This window comes from Eptatretus burgeri, chromosome 11 (assembly GCF_056783735.1).
Source record: "Eptatretus burgeri isolate ZD-2024b chromosome 11, Ebu_testis_v1, whole genome shotgun sequence".
Lineage (NCBI taxonomy): Eukaryota > Metazoa > Chordata > Myxini > Myxiniformes > Myxinidae > Eptatretus > Eptatretus burgeri.
The window spans coordinates 53,566,547-53,589,046 of record NC_140971.1 but is presented as its reverse complement, the minus strand read 5'-3'; the positions used below and the strand labels follow the sequence as shown (position 1 = coordinate 53,589,046).

At 47.8% G+C, this 22,500-nt stretch overlaps 1 protein-coding gene across 6 annotated transcripts in view; it reads left to right on the top strand.

The window, feature by feature from the left end:
* LOC147017089 (leucine-rich repeat and immunoglobulin-like domain-containing nogo receptor-interacting protein 1-B) overlaps window positions 1-22,500 on the top strand; it is a 259,391-nt gene that overhangs the window by 138,242 nt on the left and 98,649 nt on the right. The window contains exon 1 of one of the 6 annotated variants that reach the window (XM_085846459.1): window positions 5,630-5,937. The exons of the other annotated variants lie outside the window; for them this stretch is intronic. The gene's annotated coding sequence lies outside the window, so the exon portion shown is untranslated. Of the gene's footprint in view, window positions 1-5,629; window positions 5,938-22,500 lie in introns of those variants that run through there. 6 annotated transcript variants of the gene reach the window in all.

Here is a 22,500-nt window from a genome sequence, read left to right as displayed (position 1 = left end):
TGCCAACAGGGCAGTTCTTGCAGCTTGCAAACTGTTGCTTTTACGATCCTGGCGCACATGGAAATGAACAGGGGGGGCAAAGCAAAAATTGAACGGGGCTGGTGAATGTGGGCAGTGGGCATGGCATGGCAAAAGGTAGCAGGCAAACACAGCCCGCAGAAGAAGGCCGCTGCAGGCAAACATAGCGGGCAGATGAACTGGCCGGCACAGGCCTTGAAGCAAACACGGCCAGCCGATGGCACAGGCCTTGCAGCAAAACAACAGCTGCCGATGAAGTTGGCCGGCCTCCGCCTTGAAGCAAAACACGGCCAGCCGATGAAGTTGGCCAGCTCTTGCCGTTCAGTGGAGGTTGGTGGAGGGAGTGCGGTGGTGCTGGCCACTTGGAAGGCGGGCCTCGGACCTACCTACCTGTCTCCCCACCAACCTATCGCCTTTGCCTGTCACTGTACATACCCACTCCCTTAATTTGTCAAACCCCAATTTAGTCCCAACTTATTTTTTTATTGTTTTTATTTTTACTTCCCCACTATAAATCGTCCCCTAACCCCCTTTATCGTCCTTGTTCGGCTAACCTATCCTGTCACCTAGCCTACTCCCAACCCCTACGTTCCCTTCCCGGAGGGGAATAAGGGAGAGCTAACGTCCTGCGTCGAGGCCCAACGAAGCCTCAGAATGGCCTCCCCAGAGTTCGGCGATCTATAACCCAAAGTGGGTCCAGCGGCCCACAACGAGAGCGAGGGGATGGATGGTGCGGAGGGGTACATCTCCTAATCTACCCTAACCATTTAACTGTTAAACTACCCCGGGGCTTTCAACAAGCGCCTCTCGCTTAAACTATTGGTTCTAACAACCCAGATTCCCGTCGCCTGTGTTGGTGTCCTCACAATTTCGGGCCTCGCCCCCAATTTTCTCTCTCCGTGCCTCACACGGTCTCCTGGCTGGGACACGTGGCTCCCTTTGGCAGCCGCAACCCTCTCCCGATTCTCCCGCTATGGCAGCCCCGGGCACTACACTGCCTCCGAGCCTACCAACTCCCTATCACCGGGGAGTGCCCCCCATGGCACCTCCCCTGAAACGCACACGTGGCAGGCCGTCCTCCCGGGCTCCCTTTCCGAGGGTCACCCGTGCCCACAACACTGCCCACGCGGCTAATGGCGCCCCGGGCCCCCGCACCAAGCAGGCGCACCCGTGCCCACTACGCTATCCCGGCCCCCCATGGGCCCATGGCCTACCGCGGCCGACTAGCCTGGTGCCCGGGGTACCCACTCAGCGATACTCACCTTTCGCAGCCACGCTCCCAAGCCCGTCAACAGGGCTCCTGCACCCCTCCAAATGGGTCTCGAGCCTACTTTCCCACCAACAACAAAACGACCTCCATTTTTCAATTTGACTAACCCAGCTAACTCAATCTACACTGACCCCGGGGTCCCTTGGGCGGGAGTCACTCCTCCCCCCAATCACTCATCGCACCATGCATTACCCATTCACTCCACTCACACAGACCCGCTGGCCTCACTCACTCAACAAGTACTCACCTCACAACTCACCAACTCTTCAACACACACACCACTGAACTCTGCCATCCTTCTAACTACATCCCCTAACTAACTCGTGCTCCCACGTCGTCCCTTAAACTACAGCACGTTCCTTTTAACACTCCGTAGCTAAACTACGTCAACTCTACACATCCAAAGTCTGTCACTGTCTCCAAATGTCCCAAAAATTATTTACCCAACCTAAATCTCGCTATCATCCCTCTACCTAATCCATTCCACGGACCCCATGAGGACTTACCCCTGCCCCATGGAGTCGGTCTAACTAAGCTAACCCTTCCCCCTAACTAGTTTCCATCCTGTGCCCAGGTAAGGGGGTCTTTCACCCCTTGCCCAGGAATCCTGTACACCCGAAAGTGAGGCTTGCTTTTTTTTTTTTTTTTTTATGCCCAGCACCTGCGCGGCAACTCAGAGCTCGCGCACTTTGCACCTGCCCGTGACGTCATGCAGCTGCACGTGTTCCTCGTCCCTCCTTGGACGGTGCCATCCGGCAGAGATACCCCTCCTGCCGGATTCCAACCCCACGTGCAGCCATGACGTCACCGTGCGCAGAAAAAAACACAAGCCCCACGTCTCGAGGGGTTCCCCACGCGAACACATGTGCTTTGCCCGTTGGAGCTTAACACACACGATCGCGTGGAGAACCCGTCCGGTCCAAATCCATTTACCTGCCTAAACTTTGTCCGTCCGCGGGATCGGCAAATCCACCGCGTGCGTTTCCGGACCGGGACTTCACTCGCAAAGCGAGCACGTGGCGGTCTCGTGCGTTGCACAGCACGAACCGCGTGCTCACTGCTGGGCGAACCCGGCACGGTCCCCGAAACAACTACAGCCGCTACTCGGCTTTCTCTCCTCTGTCGCCGTCTCCGTCTCCATTCGACCCACGCACACCTGCGTGTTACGACGCACACAGTCCACACCATCACATTCACACCGGGAGATGCGGCTGCGTGCTCCCGCATGCCGACCGACATCTCCCTCTCATACCGCTCTCTCACACACACGGTCTCCCTGGCACACAGCGACCTTGCACACGGCCGTTCACTCACGCGTGCCTCACTACTCACACAAACCATACTACTCACACGTGGTGCTCCATTCACTCGCGCGGGGGCACTCACCCGCGGTGCCTCATCCACACACCGTGCCTCACTCATACACGCGGGGGCACTCACCCGCGGTACCTCACTCATACACACGGCGACACTCACACACGCGGTCTCTTCCACACAACGTCCCTCACTCATACACGCGGGGGCACTCAACCGCGGTGCCTCATCCACACACCGTGCCTCACTCATACACGCGGGGGCACTCACCCGCGGTACCTCACTCATACACACGGCGACACTCACACACGCGGTCTCTTCCACACACGGTGCCTCACCCACACACGCGGGGGCACTAACCCGCGGTGCCTCACTCACACTCCGTGCCTCATCCACACACGGCGTGCTGGGAAGCACGTACTCCGGCACCATCGCCACCACACCACTCACACGTGGTGCCTCACTCATACTGGCCGTTTCACTCACACACACGGCCTCACTCACACACGGTGCCCCATCCACACCCGGCGTGCTGGGAAGCACGCACTCTGGCACCATCGCCACCACACCACTCACACACGGGGTCGCTTCCACACACGGGGACGCACTCACACCTTGCACCACACACACAGGGACAACCATACTGGGGATTCGTGTCCCCACAAGGGTCTCCGGGGCCTCTATACCCCCCAAGCTCTCTGTGCACCTGTCCACAGCACTCGTCCCCTCAACCTCGCAAAACACGACCGAACTCACCTGGTCGTGACTCGCCTCAAGGGGGCATACTCCCTCCCCTTGTTCCTGGAGGAGGCCATCCAACTGCTCGCACCGGGTCCCTGCACGCTCCGCGAGCTCACCCCCATTATCCTCCACTTCCTCCGTGTGTGTGTGTGCGTCACTTACCCCGTCTTCATCGTGCAGTCTTCCCTCTATCGTTCCCATCTCCCGTGTCTCTGCCAACTCGGTCACCTCTTCACCCTTTACCTCCCTTGTCTCAACTATTATTATTTCCTTTGTCGTCACCTCGTGTCTCGTCTCACACGTTTTGGTCTCCCCATTTAATTTTTCCCTTTCGGTCATCGTGACGACCCTCGCCCAACACGCCCCCCGAATTATTTTTTCACCCGCCTCCACCGCGGGCCTGTCAGCCGTTGCACCCCCTTCCAGCTCGTTTGTTCCTACACGTGGAGTCGCCATTTTTATCTCCCTGGTCACGGCCTTCATGCCCGCCTGCAGGCATCGGCCCATGTTCTGCGTCTCACCCCGTAGTTCTTTCATTTCTTCCCTCATTTGCTGTGTATTCGCATCCATCGTCGTTTTCACTTCATTTGTATTTGTATCCATCTTTTCGTTCATGCCTTTCATTTCGTTTGTATTTGTATCCATCTTTTCGTTTATTTGTTTGTTCATTGCCGCCAGCATGGCGAATAGCTGGGCCATGTCGGGTGCGCTTGGGTGAGCCAATTCGGCAGGGGTTGGGGAAGGGTCTTGGTGGAGAGGGGGGGGGGAGGTGTCATACACCGCGGCCGCTGCCGCACCCACCTCGGGCCCTGGGTTCAGTTGGGCGAGTCCGTGTTCCTGCACAATCAACATTTCCTGCTCGGGGATTCCATCCTGGACCATGGACTCTACATTATTACACATATACATTTCTAATACCCCCGGCTCCCGCTCGCCTTGAGACGCCATCTTGCTTCTCGTGAAGGGTTAATTTGCTCGCTCGTAATTTGGAGGGAATCGGGGGTCGCTTCTCTCACCCCTGGACCGATTCCCGTAAATTTAGCCGGAGACAGGAGAGCCCGTTTCTGTTCTCCGATACCAGTGCCGCGAGGAGGGCGATGAATTTGTATCGCACGACCTGACACCAGTGTTGCTGTTTTGCGCCCGCCGGCGTGCGAACGGCCACGGAACTCGAATCGCGGCACGTCGCCCACCGGACGGACAATCCAGTCGTGACCCTCTCGGACTAACGGCGGGAACCAGTCACGGGTGGACCTTTCGGTCTCACCGCGATCGAGCCAATCAGCCCCCGCGTGGGATAGGGTTGCTCGCCAAATTCGAACTACCTAAGTACCCACACGGAGGGTAGACCGGGCGATCGCACCTCGCCGCAGGTCGATTTCGACACGGGCCACTTGCCGACCCGTTCCGTACTATCAGAATAACCGAGCGGTGTTATCGTCGACCTCGACGGTTCGATTAATTATCGGGCGTGTTCAGCCCACTACCAACCCTTCACGTGAAGCAAGATGAGGGTTCAATGAGGGAAAAGACGAAGCGAAGCGGGAGAACAGATCAACAAAAAAGCACATTTATTCTCGGCACACGGGAAGCACACAAAATACAATTCCACCAAATGCACACAAAAAAAAGAAAACAATTCCATTTACACAAAAAGCAAACATAAAAGTGAAAACACAGTGCAGAGCTAATACCGACTACCGAGCACACGGCAACACTTATACAATTCTACTTCACAGACGGCGCCGACAACACATACCCAAAACCAAGGAAAAGAAATCCCCCAAGAATGAGGTAGGCCTGAGGCCGAGACCGGGTCGGGCCTACCCGTCTGGTGATGAGACGCGGAGCGGCGATGGCCCCGCAACCCGCGGGCCTCGTGGACAGTGCCTGGCAGGGGGTGGGACCGGGGCCCCCTTGGTCGCACTATCTCAGCGCGGGGGGAAACAGGAGGGGGTTGCTGATGCTCGGGGTATAGAGGATCTTTATTATATGCGACGAGCGTCTCCACCTCGGCCAGGTCGCGCTGTCGGCCTCCCTCAGGTGCAGCTTCCTGCACGACGCGAGCACCCCCTCGTCTGGTGTCGCCGCCTTTCCACAGCTCCGTCCCCTCCGTTCCGACTCCAACGCACACGACGAGCAGCTCCACCGCCCGCGAAGTCTTGACCCTCTGCTTCCGACTCTCCTCTTCTTGACTCTCCGACCCGTTCTTGTTTGCGACTCTTTTTCTGACTCCTTCTCGTTCTCGTCTGCGACTCTCCTCTGACTGACGAACACCGTCCTTTTATCCCCCCGTAACTTCGCCTTTGACCCCCTCCCTTTGACCTTTCACCTCGCTTCCCATTGGCCCGAGAAAAAGTGGGCGTGAAGGCTTTTTGATCCACAAATTTGCATATATCGATCGCCCTGGGGGCGGGGCCAATTCGCCCCTCGCTCACCGATTGGACGGCAAAAAGTGGGCGTGTGTCGTTTTTGATCCGTTTTTGAAGCAGAAAATCCGTGATTTTGTACACGCTGTTCAAAGTGCGCCCTACACGAGTCCAACACCGGTACCCACAGCGGGGCAAGAACGGTGGCGATGCTACGGTTGTGAGGTGTGCGTGAAGGTCGTGGCGGTTGTGGTGAAGCGGTGGTTGTGGTCGGTGGTTGATGTTGTGGTTGTGATCATGGCGGTTGGTCCAAAATAAAGATAGTAAAAGAAAAACGGCTATCCTGAAGAGTCGCAGCTCGCATAAATGACATGTATTCCCACTCGACAACGGGTTTGGGCCTAACTACACATGCACTTACCGAGATACCTCACCTAAGGGACCTGAATGGTGGTTTGCGAATCTGGTAACCACAACAATATATATGTATATGTATATGTATATATATATATATATATATATATATATATATATATATATATATATATATATATATATATATATATATATATATATATATATATATATATATATATATATATATATATATATATATATATATATATATATATATATATATATATATATATATATATATAAAATATATTGTTACGGCTGTGGAAATTCGCATTACACCATAAAGGGCCATCAGGTGAGATGTCTCCAGAGGTACATGTGTAGTTAGCCCAAACCCGTTGTATAGAGGGAATTTATGTGATCCATCTGGGTTGCGACGCTTTGAGTTAGCCATTTTTCTGTTCTATCTTTTATTTCAAGCAAACAGCATCTCAACAACCAGGCCATCCCCATCACAGCGCCAACCACACTACAACAACGCCACACCACCATCTTTGCCTTTACCTTCACAACCTCATCCCACATCATCGTTTCTACGGCGATTCCCTCGCCGCCTCTGAACACTGAACGTCGGGCTGTCTCGGGCCCGTTCGACGATTGGTGCCGAACGCACCGAGCCGCGAGCGCGAATGGCGGCCTTTCCGAGGGGAAAATTCGGATCAGAAACTCTTCACGCCCACTTCTCCTCCGTCCAATGGGCAAGCACGAAGCGGCTTGGCTCCGCCTCCAGGCACGTGGAGGTGAATTCCGTCGAGGACCGTCTGTGCAAATTTTAGGATCAGGAGAGGTTCACGCCCATTTTTGCCCTACCAATGGCTGAACGGGGGGGGGGGTGGTGTGGCCCCGCCTCCAATCGCGTCCTGATCCAGGAATTTGCATATTGGCTTCTGCTGCCGGCTATAAAGGCGCGAGAATTACCAGGTCGAGAAGAGTTGCTTTTGGAGACAAGGAGAGTGTGGAACGAGGAGAGTGTGTCGTCGGGGAGTTGCTTTTGGAGACAAGGAGCATCGCGTTGGTGGAGTCGAGTCGAGTGCGCGCGGTGGAGCTGCGGGCAGCTGGTCGGGGCAGGGGAGCTCGGGTCCGAGGCCAGGAGGACGGCAGTCGGCGACGAGGCTGCGGTGTGGGGGATCGCTCGACTCGTCGCGTGACCCATGCCAGCCACTCCCCTCCCCCAGGGCATCAACAATTTCCCCTTCCCCCCTGCGCTGAGATAGTGCAAAAGGGGGCCCCTTTCCTCCCCCACCCCAAACGTGGTGCCAACAAACACGCCAATGGCCCGGAGTCGGGGCACAGTGGCGCGGACACTTTGCGGCTTGCCCGCCAACGTATCACGAGGACGCTGGTAAGACCTCCCCGGTCTCACGGACCTAGCCGCTCCTCTGGGTCTCCTCGCACATTTGGCCTACGGGCCTGTCTGCCTCCTTGTCTGTGAGGGTGGCTTCTTTCTTTTGCTTTTGTGTAAATGTGTGGTGGCGCCGTCTGTGAAGTAGAACTGTTTAAGTGTTGCCGTGTGTACGCGTTAGTCGGTTGTATTTCCTTTGCTTTCTATGTGCATTTTGATTATTGTGGCTGTATATTCGTGCTTTCCGTGTGCCGCGGAATAAAATGCTTGCATGTTGAACTGTGCCCGTTTCGCTTCGTCTCCTTCCTTTTAATTGACTCTCCATCCTGCTTCACGTAAGGGGTTCGTAGTGGGTGCAACATCTCGGTAGTTAATTGGAACAGTCAAGGCCGACTATAACACCGCTCGGTTATCACTGCAGCACGGAACGGACCGCTTAAGCGGTTCGTGTCCGGAGTCGGCCTGTGGCGTGGTACGATCGCCCGGTCGACCATTCGCGCAGGTACTTAGGTAAATCGAATTTGGCACGCAACCCTATCCTGCGCGGGTGGGCAATTGGCACGATCGTGGTGAGGTTAAACCCCCACCCGTGACTAGCTCCCGGCATTGTTCCGAAAGGGTCACGACTGAATTGTCCGTCCGGTGGGCGACGTGCCGCGATTCGACTTACGTGGCCATTTGCACGCCGGCGGGCACGAATTCGCAACAATACGTTTGTGTATATATATATATATATATATATATATATATATATATATATATATATATATATATATATATATATATATATATATATATATATATATATATATATATATATATATATATATATATATATATGTACATACACACATACATACATATACGATTGTGAGTATCTCACTTGAGGAGATTCTTACAATGGACTACGCTGACTTTTGGGCATTAAACCTTTGACCTGATGTGAAGGGTAAATGACCGAAACGTTAGTTTCTCATTGATTCCCTCAACTATTAGCATTCCTCAATCCTGTTTATTGCATCCATTTATTGTATTACTTGTCTTCATTCGTCATTCTTCATTCTTCTGTGAGTAGGTTTCTTGCCCAGATTTACAGTCAGGTTAGTTCCCCCAGATTTACAGTCAGGTTAGTTCCCCCAGAATTACAGACTGGTTAATCCCCCCAGAATGACGGATGGGTTAATTCCCGCAGAATTACGGATGGGTTAAATCCCACAGAATTACAGACTGGTTAATTCCCCCAGAATTACGGATGGGTTAATTCCCCCAGAATTATGGACTGGTTAATTCCCACAGAATTACAGACGGGTTAATTCCCGCAGAATTACAGACTGGTTTATCCCACCAGAATTATCGACTGGTTAATTCCCACAGAATTACGGATGGGTTAAATCCGGCAGAATTACAGATGGGTTTATCCCACCAGAATTATGGATGGGTTAATTTCCCCAGAATTACAGAGTGGTTAATTCCCCAAGAATTATGGATGAGATATTTCCCACAGATTTAGGGACAGGTTAATTCACGCAGAATTACAGACTGGTTTATCCCACCAGAATTAAGGATGCATTAATTCCTGCAGAATTACAGACAGGTTAATTCCTGCAGAATTACGGATGGCGTAATTCTCACAGAATTATGGACAGGTTATTTCCCACAGAATTATGGACCGGTTAATTCTCACAGAATTCAGAACGGGTTAATTGCCACAGAATTAAGAACGGGTTAATTCCCACAGAATTTAAAACGGGTTAATTCCCACAGAATTATGGACTGGTTAATTCCCGCAGAATTAAGAATGGGTTCATTCCCACAGAATTAAGAACGGGTTAATTCTCACAGAATTACGGATGGGTTAATTCTCACAGAATTACGGATGGGTTAATTTCCACAGAATTACGGACGGGTTAATTCCCGCAGAATTACAGACAGGTTAATTCCCACAGAATTACCGACAGGTTAATTCCCACAGAATTACAGACAGGTTAATTCCCACAGAATTACAGACAGGTTAATTCCCACAGAATTACAGATGGATTAATTCCCACAGAATTACAGATGGGTTAATTCCCGCAGAATTACGGACGGGTTAATTCCCCCAGAATTACGGACGGGTTAATTCCCGCAGAATTACGGATGCGTTCATTCCCACAGAATTACGGATAGGTTAAATCCCTCAGAATTACAGACTAGTTTATCCCACCAGAATTACGGATGGGTTATTTTCCCCAGAATAACAGACTGGTTAATTCCCGCAGAATTACATACAGGTTAATTCCCACAGAATTACAGATGGGTTAATGAGCTCATTAATTACAGACAGGTTAATTCCCACAGAATTACAGACAGGTTAATACCTGCAGAATTACAGACGGGCTAATTCCCGCAGAATTACGGACGGGTTAATTCCCGCAGAATTATGGACTGGTTAATTCCCACAGAATTACAGACAGGTTAATACCCACAGAATTACAGATAGGTTAATTCCCACAGAATTACAGACAGGTTAATTCCCACAGAATTACAGACGGGTTAATTCCCACAGAATTACAGAGGGATTAATTCCTGCAGAATTACGGACGGGTTAATTCCCCCAGAATTACGGACAGGTTAATTCCCGCAGAATTACAGACAGGTTAATTCCCTCAGAATTACAGACAGGTTAATTCCCACAGAATTACAGACAGGTTCATTCCCACAGAATTACGGACAGGTTAATTCCTGCAGAATTACAGACAGGTTAATTCCCTCAGAATTACAGACAGGTTAATTCCCTCAGAATTACAGACAGGTTAATTCCCTCAGAATTACAGACAGGTTAATTCCCTCAGAATTACAGACAGGTTAATTCCCTCAGAATTACAGACAGGTTAATTCCCGCAGAATTACAGACACGTTCATTCCCACAGAATTACGGACAGGTTTATTCCCACAGAATTACAGACAGGTTAATTCTCACAGAATTACAGACAGGTTAATTCCCACAGAATTACGGATGGGTTAATTTCCCCAGAATTACATACTGGTTAATTCCCACAGAATTACAGACAGGTTAATTCCCGCAGAATTACAGACAGGTTAATTCTCACAGAATTACAGACAGGTTAATTCCCGCAGAATTACAGACAGGTTAATTCTCACAGAATTACAGACAGGTTAATTCCCACAGAATTACGGATGGGTTAATTTCCCCAGAATTACATACTGGTTAATTCCCACAGAATTACAGACAGGTTAATTCCCACAGAATTACAGACAGGTTAATTCCCACAGAATTACAGACGGGTTAATTCCCACAGAATTACAGACAGGTTAATTCCCGCAGAATTACAGACGGGTTAATTCCCGCAGAATTACAGACAGGTTAATTCCCGCAGAATTACAGACAGGTTAATTCCCACAGAATTACGGATGGGTTAATTTCCCCAGAATTACATACTGGTTAATTCCCACAGAATTACAGACAGGTTAATTCCCGCAGAATTACAGACAGGTTAATTCTCACAGAATTACAGACAGGTTAATTCCCGCAGAATTACAGACAGGTTAATTCTCACAGAATTACAGACAGGTTAATTCCCACAGAATTACGGATGGGTTAATTTCCCCAGAATTACATACTGGTTAATTCCCACAGAATTACAGACAGGTTAATTCCCGCAGAATTACAGACAGGTTAATTCCCACAGAATTACAGACAGGTTAATTCCCGCAGAATTACAGACGGGTTAATTCCCACAGAATTACAGACAGGTTAATTCCCGCAGAATTACAGACGGGTTAATTCCCGCAGAATTACAGACAGGTTCATTCCCGCAGAATTACAGACGGGTTAATTCCCACAGAATTACAGACAGGTTAATTCCCGCAGAATTACAGACGGGTTAATTCCCGCAGAATTACAGACAGGTTAATTCCCGCAGAATTACAGACGGGTTAATTCCCGCAGAATTACAGACAGGTTAATTCCCGCAGAATTACAGATGGGTTAATTCCCACAGAATTACAGACGGGTTAATTCCCACAGAATTACAGACAGGTTAATTCCCACAGAATTACAGACAGGTTAATTCCCGCAGAATTACAGACAGGTTAATTCCCGCAGAATTACAGACGGGTTAATTCCCGCAGAATTACAGATGGGTTAATTCCCACAGAATTACAGACGGGTTTATTCCCACAGAATTACAGACAGGTTAATTCCCACAGAATTACAGACAGGTTAATTCCCACAGAATTACAGACAGTTTAATTCCCACAGAATTACAGACAGTTTAATTCCCACAGAATTACAGACAGGTTAATTCCCGCAGAATTACAGACAGGTTAATTCCCACAGAATTATAGACAGGTTAATTCCTGCAGAATTACGGATGGGTTAATTTCCTGAGAATTACGGACGGGTTAATTCCCCCAGAATTACGGACGGGTTAATTCCCGCAGAATTACAGACTGGTTAATTCCTGCAGAATTACGGACGGGTTAATTTCCTGAGAATTACGGACGGGTTAATTCCCCCAGAATTATGGACGGGTTAATTCCCGCAGAATTACAGACTGGTTTATCCCACCAGAATTATGGATCGGTTAATTTCCCCAGAATTACAGACTGGTTAATTCCCCAAGAATTATGGATGAGATACTTCCCACAGAATTAGGGACAGGTTGATTCACGCAGAATTACAGATGGGTTAATTCTCACAGAATTACGGATGGTTTAATTCCCCCAGAATTATGTATGGGTTAATTCTCGCAGAATTACTGATGGTTTAATTCCCACAGAATTATGAGCTGGTTAATTCCCACAGAATTAAGAACAGGTTAATTCTCGCAGAATTACAGACAGGTTAATTCCGACAGAATTAAGAACAGGTTAATTTCCACAGAATTATGAGCTGGTTAATTCCCACAGAATTAAGAATGGGTTAATTCTCGCAGAATTACGGATGGGTTAATTCCCGCAGAATTACAGACGGGTTAATTCCCCGAAAATTATGGACGGGTTAATTCCCACAGAATTACGGACGGGTTAATATCCCCAGAATTACAGACGTGTTAATTCTCACAGAATTTGGACCGGTTCATTCCCAAAGATTTATGGATGATTAATTCCGCTAGAATTATGTATGGGTTAATTTCCTCAGAATTATGGATGGGTTAGTTCCCCCAGAATTCATTGAATTTATGCATCTATTGTACTCAGGATAGGGGGGATAGGGGGGTTCAATGGATATGTAAAAATCCCTCAGAATTGGCATATTCTCATCTGACTTTTAATAACACAACCTCCCCACACCAGAATTATGCACTATGCTGTACATATTAACATGAAGAGAATTGAGGTCCTCCTCCAAATCCTGAACCCTCGAGTACAACCACCAGTATTCAACTCCTGTCCAGCAGATCAGTTGTGCGTAAAATCAAATAGACTCCCACACAAAGTCTCTTTTTTTGTAAACTGAGTCAAGGCTTGTGGAAGAGCCAGAACACTGAAGGGATTAGGACACAACATAACAAAATAAACAGCAGAGAGAGGAGGGACACACCGATAGCAGTGTTGAAGTACAAAATAAAGGGAGACTTGGGAATATAATTGGTGTGGGAAGGAATGAGGCAAAGGGGAAGACTCATGGGGTGGACAAGATGAATACAGAAGCAAACTCTCACGAAGGAAAAACTGGAATTCTGAAGGAGGTACGATTCACCTTGACAATTTGTGGGTTTTTTTGTGCCTACAAACTCAATCACTCATCTGTTATCATGTATTGGCATCTACACATAGTATCATCATCTAGGTGTGATTGTATGAATCATTAACTGTCTCAAACAGTTTTCTTTACATGTTAAAATTGCATGGACCTTTCATTATCTATTTGTTGCTCATTTGTGTAGAAATTTTCTTTCCCATCAATTTCTTTTCATTTGCTCTGCCTGTTCCTATTGAAGCACCATTCACTGCAATCATATAATTTGCCTCGAGAGTTGAACAACAAGGGCGACGTGAAGCTTAAAATTGCCATTACATTGGAAAATGCTTATGCTGCCTCAAAGATCACAAGATCTTGATCGATGGACTAGATAATACCACACGGACACATAATCTAACCTACAGGGCATCATGGTGGGAGCAGGATCAAATCCTCACAAGGTCCGATGATTGCTCGTGGACACTAGTGGTCTGCGGATGTTAAAAATTGATCGATTGGCTGAAAGTTAAGACGTGGACTGTAGTTAACGACATGGTCTATGCCGGTGAGATGGAGACATTTTATATGCTATTCAAGTGCATTATGGAGTTTTGAATGAACTCAAATAATGTACATCATCACTGTACAGAGAACATCAGTCTTATCATCCCAAAAACATACTCGTCTCTGGGATATTTAATTATAACTATTGTCTTTATGATTGCATACTTCGCCCAGTCAGCAGGCCGCAGGCGTAACCGTCTTGCATTGCAATCGTGCAACCCCAAGAAGAGTAGAATAATCATGCGCATCGTGTCTTCAACTGTTCAAACGTGATGATGATAAGGTTCCATGAAGGACCAATTTTTCACCATTTCAGCAAGCACCTTTCACTTATTGTTTGTAGTTTTCTTGACAAGTGACAATTGAAGGTTGTTAATTGGAAAGCTATGCAATAAGCAATTCACTGGCCAATTCCAGTATAAGAATAAAGTAAAAGAAAAACTTTTGTTGGAGGAGAAAAAAAAAGCAACACTTGAGAAGCACATCGTTTAAGTGAAACTTCCAGCTGTCGGTTTCAACTGAACAATAAAAGAAAGGAAACCTCTTCAGTTGAAAGGCAACTTCGAGAAAGCTCATCAGATGGCATGACACCTTAAGCTGGATGATTCCACAACTGTGTGGTGCACTGTGCATGCTCCGCTTCACAATATATCGATGCACTTTCATAACCACCTTGTAAATGTCCGCATTATCGTCTCGGTTGGTTTCACTGAATATCTGGATCACTTCACACACCGGTCTCAACCATATACAAATAAATAATATCCGAGCCTTGGCTCGGTGCCAATTTATTTGCTCATCTTTGGCTGTTTGGTTGACATTGAGGAATTGGTTGTAGTCAATATGTCCTTGCTCAGTTGGTCTGATGTTCCAACTATTACCTCGATGAGAATGTTGTGTTACCTTCGCTGGGTTGTATTGCCATGTAATTCAAATTTTCAGGTTTGATGAAATGACTCTAATTTACACCACAACGAACTGTTTTCCCCAGCACACACACACATACCAATATGAAAAATCAGAAATGTCTGAATGTGTAAATACAAAGAGTAAATCATACATTATTAGGTGACAATATGGCTTTGTAGTTGCAATCAATTGCCAGAGCAATCAAATCAGACGAAGACTGCTGTCTTGTGTGGGAGCTGCAGGAATTATTGTATGTATCACACAGATGTTTAATGTGGACTTCAAGTTGCTGTCTCTTCTGCATAGTTGACCTTAGAGATCTTGTGGTGTCTCTACAAAATCAGAAATTTGGTGCTAAACCCCAGCTATGTTCCCAAATTATCTGCATGGTTCAATAATAAGGCCCATCTCCTGACCGAATTAGTGTTCCTTCTGGTCTATAATCATTTCATATGCCTCATGTGTGTCCCATGTGTGTGAATCCTTTATGATACATAGGAAGGAATGAGAGGTTCGACTAACACTGACAATAACCATACGCAGTATACTTACATTCAAAAATTATATTTTTATACAATTTTATATATAATAAAATTATATTTTTGAATGATGGGGATATACTTGGAGGGTTGGGAAGGTGTTCGTCCTGCAATGGAATGAAATAGCTTGATTTTTAGCTTATCTGGAATTTTAATTCCAGATAAGGTATTGTCACCGCACACTGTCTGTCCGTCTCCAAATTCGACTTCTCCGGCCAAACTACTGTGCCGATCTGGTTAAAATTTGCAGCAACGTTCCTGTCCTGACTGATAACAGGAATTGTCAAGCTCGTCCCAGACACATGACTTTAAGTAGGTCAAAATGGCCGACTTTGTGAATGTCTTCAAAAATCTTCTTCTCCAGACCCACCAGTCAGAATGCTACCAAATTTGGGTTACATTATTGCAGGGTAGGAATGTTAAATTGCGGAGGTCATGCCAATCACGTGATTGGAAGTATGTCAAAATGGCCGACTTCGTCAATTTTTGGGAACATCGCGTCAATTCCTTCAAAAATCATCTTCTCCAGACTCATCATTCAGAATGCAACCAAATTTGGGTTGCAACATTAGGTTCGAGTAGGGATGTCAATTATAGTGTTGAAGCCATGCCAAACAAGTGACCAGAAGTGTATCAAAACGGCCGACTGCGTAAATGTTAGGGAAAATCACATTAATTATTTTTAAAATCTTCTTCTCCAGAATTCTTTTCCAGACCCACGAGTCAGAAGGCTACCAAATTTGGGTTACAACATTAGGACAGGGTCATGATGCTAAATTGTGGAGGTCATGCCAATCACATGCCCGGAAGTGTGTCAAAATGGCAGACGTTAAATGTTTGCGAAAATCGCTTAAATTCCTTCAAAAATCGTCCTCTCCAGACCCACCAGTCAGTACGCAACCAAATTTGGGTTACAACATTAGGCCAGGGTCCAGATATGCTACAGGTCGATTGGCCTTATTTTTAGCTTATCTGGAATTGGAATTTCAGATATGGTGTTGTCATCTTGCAAAGTCCGTCTGTCCATCCGTCTCCAATTTCAACTTCTCCGGCCAAGCCACTGAGCCGGTCTGACTGAAATTTGGCAGCGAGGTTCCGCTCCTAACTGGTAACTGGGATTCCAAAGCTCGTTCCAGTCACAGGACCTTAAGTTCGTCAAAATGGAGGACTTCATAAATTCCTTCAAAAATCTTCTTCTCCAGACTCACCAGTCAGAATGCTACCAAAATGATTAAACAACATTAGGCCAGGGCTCAGATAATCTACAGGTCCGGTGATCATATTTTTGATGTTTTATTATTAGCTGTGCAGGTACGTATCCCATTTATCTTTTGTCAACATGAGTTTATCAACAATCTAGCTAATTATTGTAACTTCTTTCACGAGCGCAAAACCCAACCTAAACCCCAAGAGCATTAACCCAAAAGCTAATGCTATCCCCAAATACCCTGAAACAGAAAGCTAATCTTAACCCCGATAACCTTACCCCAAAACTTAACACGAGCCAACCAAGAACTTTAACCAATAATTTCAACTCCAAACCTAAGGCTTACTCCAATAACTCATGGTAGATTCTGCATTATACTCACCCTTTCCCTAATAATACTAACTCTAATGTCTAGTGTCCCTTGGCAGACAAAGTTCTTCGCCTGATGGTGGGTTCCAAGACATCCACCGGCAACATCAAGGATGGGAGTCTTGAAGGCACCCCACAATGCTTCAGGATCCCCCAAAACAACCAGACACCCCAAATCCCCACTCAACCTGTTCACAAACTTCTGAGCTACCTTCTCATCTTTGAAAATGCCAACATCCTGCCTTGGCTGGGATGGTACCATTCTCCTGGATTTAAGCCACAACTTCAGAATTGCTACCATAAGCCTGTGGTCTGTTTTGAGGAACTGAGCACTCAGGTAGACCCTGCAGTTCTGGATCATCCTCCAGTGATCATCAACGAGCACATGGTCAATCTCCTTTGCCCCACAGCCAGAAATGGAATACCAAGTCCAGCAATGAGCCTGTTGGCACTGAAACCATGACCAGCCACCCTAAGTCCAGGCCTTCTTGCAAAGTCAAGGAACTTGCTGCTATTCTGGTTCACCGTTCAGACACATGGGGACCAACACATGTCTCATAACCATCCCGTCATCCATAAGAGTATCTTGCCTGGGGCAATGATTAACCACACACTCGAGCATGACATAGAATATGTCCTTCATAGTGAGGTCACTCGCCTCAATCGGAGCATATACAGAAACCAGAGAAATGACACCCAAGGAGTGACGCATCATCAGTTTCATAATACGCTCATTGATCAGTAATTATCTTTGGAAGTGCCATAATATGTGCCATATCGACACTACGTATCTTCGCAACCACCAATAAATTATATTAATTGTTATTTATCATGCATCGCACACTCTCAATTGTTATGGGAGTCAATTTATTGGACAAAGCTACAGCAACTCCTTGGGCACGATAACCATCAGAGTGACCAGACAAGTAGTAGGTATAACCATCTGCCATGATCTCGCCACAATCCGGTCTCCAAACCTCAGAGAGTGCTGCAATACTGATGTTCAAACGCAGGAACTCAGATTGCAGCAGAGACAGGTGATCATCTTCTCTTCGGGATAGGACATTCCAGGCACCCACCCAAAAGGACCACCTCAGGTTAACCCAAGGAGACCGCTGTCTGTTGGATGACACCTCACCACCACCCCAACACACACTACCACAATATGGGCCCTTTATGGTGTAATGCAAATTTCCACAGTCGTAACAATATATATATATATATATATATATATATATATATATATATATATATATATATATATATATATATACATACATATATTGTTGCAGGTCGGGAGTTGGGTGAGAAGACCATAAGGTGGGGGAAGCTATCTCGGTTCCCACCAGACTCCCCGGAATTGTAGGCCGTCGTACACGGATAATTCCATGACACGGCGGGTCGCTTAACCGACCGTGGAAGCCAATAACTCAACCGCGTGACCTAGGGTTCTCCCGTCTATGAGTTAATCGGGTTACCTAATTAATCACGTTGTTTAATTACCAGGGAACACGCCCTCGGTACGCCTTGTCCGAACCAGATCACTTTATCGGATTGGATGCAGCCAAGCGACACTGCCAAGGACGTCCCTGCGAAAAGGAACGGATCGTTGGGAATAAAGTTCCGGCTAAAGGTGTAGAATTCGGAACATGCTGGATCAATGAAAGAAACCACAAAGATGAGCTGGGAACATTCCTAATGATAATTTATTGACAGTGGGTGAGGAAAGGTATATGGTACAATAAAGATTTATTGGGTGTGTTGTGCAGAGATCGGGGAGAGAAGTGTGGTGCAGCAAATAAACAGGCAACTTACAAAAGGGGACACAGAGCAGACTTAACATGAAAATAATAACTAACGATCTTCTGCAGTCTTACTTACGCAGACAGGCGACAGCACACACGCACACACACACACACACACACACACACACACACACACACACACACACACACACACACACACACACACACACACGCACACACACAGACACAGAAAACCCAATGAAGAGGGAATATTGCAACGAGAAGGGAATGGAGTTGAGGCCACGATTTCTGTACCTTTGAACTTGATAACACGAGGCACCACTAATACGTTTTGGGGGGGATGCTCTGTGGTGCGGTACCCAACAGTGGGCGCGTCGTCTTTGGCTTCAGCCACACTTGTGGAGACCTTGTTGGTGAAGGAGGAGCTTGAGTGGAGAAGGGGCGGAGTCCACAGTGCGAGGGCGGAGTGGTAGGTGGGACCAGGTGGGGCCGACGTCATGTGGGCGGAGATGAGGAGGCGGAGTCCAGACGGCAGGAGGCGGGTCGTGGTGGTGCCAAAGAGGGCGAGGCGAGAGCGGGAGAGAGGCGGAGAAAGACAAAAGAGCAGAAGGACTGCTCCGACTTTTATAGGACCTGCCACGTGGGGAAAGGGGCCACCCTAAATAGAAACGTCATCAACTGAATCGCGCGCTCCGATTGGCCCCGACCCCTCACATGGCCCGCCAACTTTGGCCGGAAACTGCCTCACTTCGTTTCCGGCAAGGCCATCTCAGACAGTGGCAATATTCTGCTCCAACCCCACGACATGACATGAATTGCCCACACCGAAATTGGCACGCGAATCGTCCTGCAAAAACCCCCGGGACGTGCCCTGGCAACCAGCCGAGGGTCCTACATGCCCACCCGGGCGCCCGACCAGCGCTGATCAACATGCGTGCCAACGCGGCCTGCACTGTACATTCATCGGCTCGATCGCAGCTTCGCTGGCTGCAGAGACGAGAAGACCTTCACCATCCGTGGGGAATCCACTGCTACCAGTGAGGGCCGAAGGTACATCATTATGAATAAATACATGCACGTTTCACGAGTGGCGTACGTGTCTGCCTTCGAGCACCTTCCATACAGTGCGTGCGGTTTGGCCATTAAGTACGTGGCCAGTGCTCGCGTTCGCACGACTCCGCTAGCGTGTGCACGGGGCGAACACCAATATGTGTCGGATATTGAGGTTGAAAAGGAACAAGCCGCTTCTACCTCGCACACTCGTATCCTGCCCAACATTGCATGGAGTCGTCTTTATCGGCCTCCATACGCGTTTTGTGCAGCGTGGGCGTCGTGCTGGCTGTGTTTCCTGTGTTGTGAAAAACACCATTCGTGCAGCCTCTTAAGAGGTATTCATTCGGATGCCTTTTTAATACAACCGGCAATCTTCCCCAGATCATCAGAAGCTCGAGTCGATAATCCCACACTGCTAAGGCACTATATGACTCGCTGCACACATTGGGTTTCGGGCTTGCCCGGGAACGAGGACTCTGTGCAGCAGTTTCCTCACAGTGGCACCGCACACTCTGGCCTCAATGAGGGCCCACCTTACAGCGAAGGCGCACGTGACTGATTTACCTCAGGAATAATCAGATGAAAAGAAGAGTTGGGACGAAATGAAAAAGAAAATTATTTAAGCAAACCTAGCTATTAGATCAACACAACGCACTCAATTGTTGTCCCGCTAAACAAAAGGAAAGGGACTATTACAGGGTGCCCCACAGAAAACCAGGAAATTTAAGATTTTGAGATTTATTTTGCAGTATTTTACCATATCAATAAACTAACATATAAATAAAGTGTATCTTTGTTTTACACTACATCTCAGTTTGCTTTTGTTTTGTTTGAAAATAAAGTGTATCTTTGATTAAACACTACATCTAAGTTTGCTTTTGTTTTGTTTTAAATAAACTGTACCAAATTTCCTGGTTTTCTGTGGCGCACCATGTATATCTGCACATGTAATAATGGAATAACTGTCTTGGGACCACTGTCTGTGGATGCATTTGATTCCGAGAACCGCAACAATATGTGTATATATATGTATATATATATATATATATATATATATGTATATATATATATATATATATATATATATATATATATATATATATATATATATATATATATATATATATATATATATATATTGTTGTGGTTGAGGAAATTCGCAAACCACCATTCAGGTCCCTTAGGTGAGGTATCTCGGTAAGTGCATGTGTAGTTAGCCCCAAACCCATTGTTTAGTGGGAATAAATGTCATTTATACGTGCTGCGACTCTTCAGGATAGCCGTTTTTCTGTTACTATCTTTATTATGGACCAACCGCCATGATTACCACCACAACCACAACATCAACCACCAACCACAACACCGCTTCACAACAACAACAACAACGCCAACAGCCACGACCTTTACCTTCACAACTCGCTCTCGCAAACATCGCATCACCACCATTCCAAGCGTCACCGTGGCCAGGGACCGCCACTTTAGACCCTCCACCACCTTCGCCTCTCCTTCTGCGGCCATTCCCGCACCGCTTGTGGGCACCGAGCGTCAGGCTGTCCTGGACTCGTACAGGGCGCGCGCCGAGCAGCAAGTGCAAATCACGGATTTTTGTGCTTCAAGTCGGATCAAAAACGATACACGCCCACTTCTGTTCCGTCCTATCGGTGAGCGCGGGGCGATTTGGCCCCACCTCCAGGCGCGTCGGAGTAGAATCGATATATGCAAATTTGTGGATCAAAAAGCCTTCACGCCCACTTTTTCTCGGGCCAATGGGGAGCGAGGTGAAAGGTCAAAGGGAGGGGGTCAAAGGCGAAGTTACGGGGGGATAAAAGGACGGTGTTCGTCAGTCAGAAAAATGGAGAATGAGAACGAGAACGAGAAGGAGAACGAGAACGAGAAGGAGTCAGAACGAAAAGGAGAACGAGAACGAAAAGGAGAACGAGAACGAGAAGGAGTCGGAACGGAGGGGACGAGTGTGGAAGTCTGGAGCCCGAAGCCTGCAGTGGCTGGAGAAGCTGAAGAGAGTCGGACGAGGGGGTGCTCGCGTCGGTGCCAGGAGCTGCACGCCCGAGGGGAAGCCGGGAACGCGGTCGAGGTCGCAGTGGAGTCGCTCGTCGCGGGACCCAAGCAAGCCAGCTATCCTCTTTCCCCAGGGCATGAACAATTCCCCCCTTTTTCACCCCCGCACTGAGATAGTGTGGAAAGGGGGCCCCGTTCCCACCCCATTCCAAGCAGTGCCGGCGAGGCCCGCGGAGGAGCGCGGAGTCGGGGCACCGCCGCGGCATTTGCGGCTCATCACAAGACGGGTAGGCTCCACCCGGTCTCGCGCCCACAGCCCCGTCTGCCCCCTTGTCGTTGAGGGTATTTCTTTTCCTTGGCTTTTGGGTATATGTGTTGTCGGCGCCGTCTGTAAAGTAAAATTGTATAAGTGTTGCCGTGTGCTCGCGTAGTCGGTAGTAGCTCTGCACTGTGTTTTCACTTTTATGTTTGCTTTTTGTGTAAATGGAATTGTGTTTTCTTTTTTTGTGTGCATAATTGGTGTAATTGTATTTGTGTGCTTCCCGTGTGCCGCGGAATAAATGTGCCTCATTGTTGAACTGTTCTCCCGCTTCGCTTCGTCTTTTCTTTAATTGAATCTCCATCTTACTTCACGTAAAGGGTTGGTAGTGGGCTAAATACGCCCGATAATTAATCGGAACCGTTGAGGTTGACGATAACACCGCTCGGTTATCCCGATAGTACGGAACGGGTCGCTTAAAGTGGCCCGAGTCCGGAGTCGACCTGCGGCGAGGTGCGTTCGCCCGGTCTACCCTCCGTGTGGGTACTTAGGTAGGTCGAATTTGGCGAACAACCCTATCCCACGCGGGGGGCCGATTAGCACGATCGTGGTGAGGCCGAAAGGCCCACCCATAACTAGTTCCTGGCGTTAGTCCGAGAGG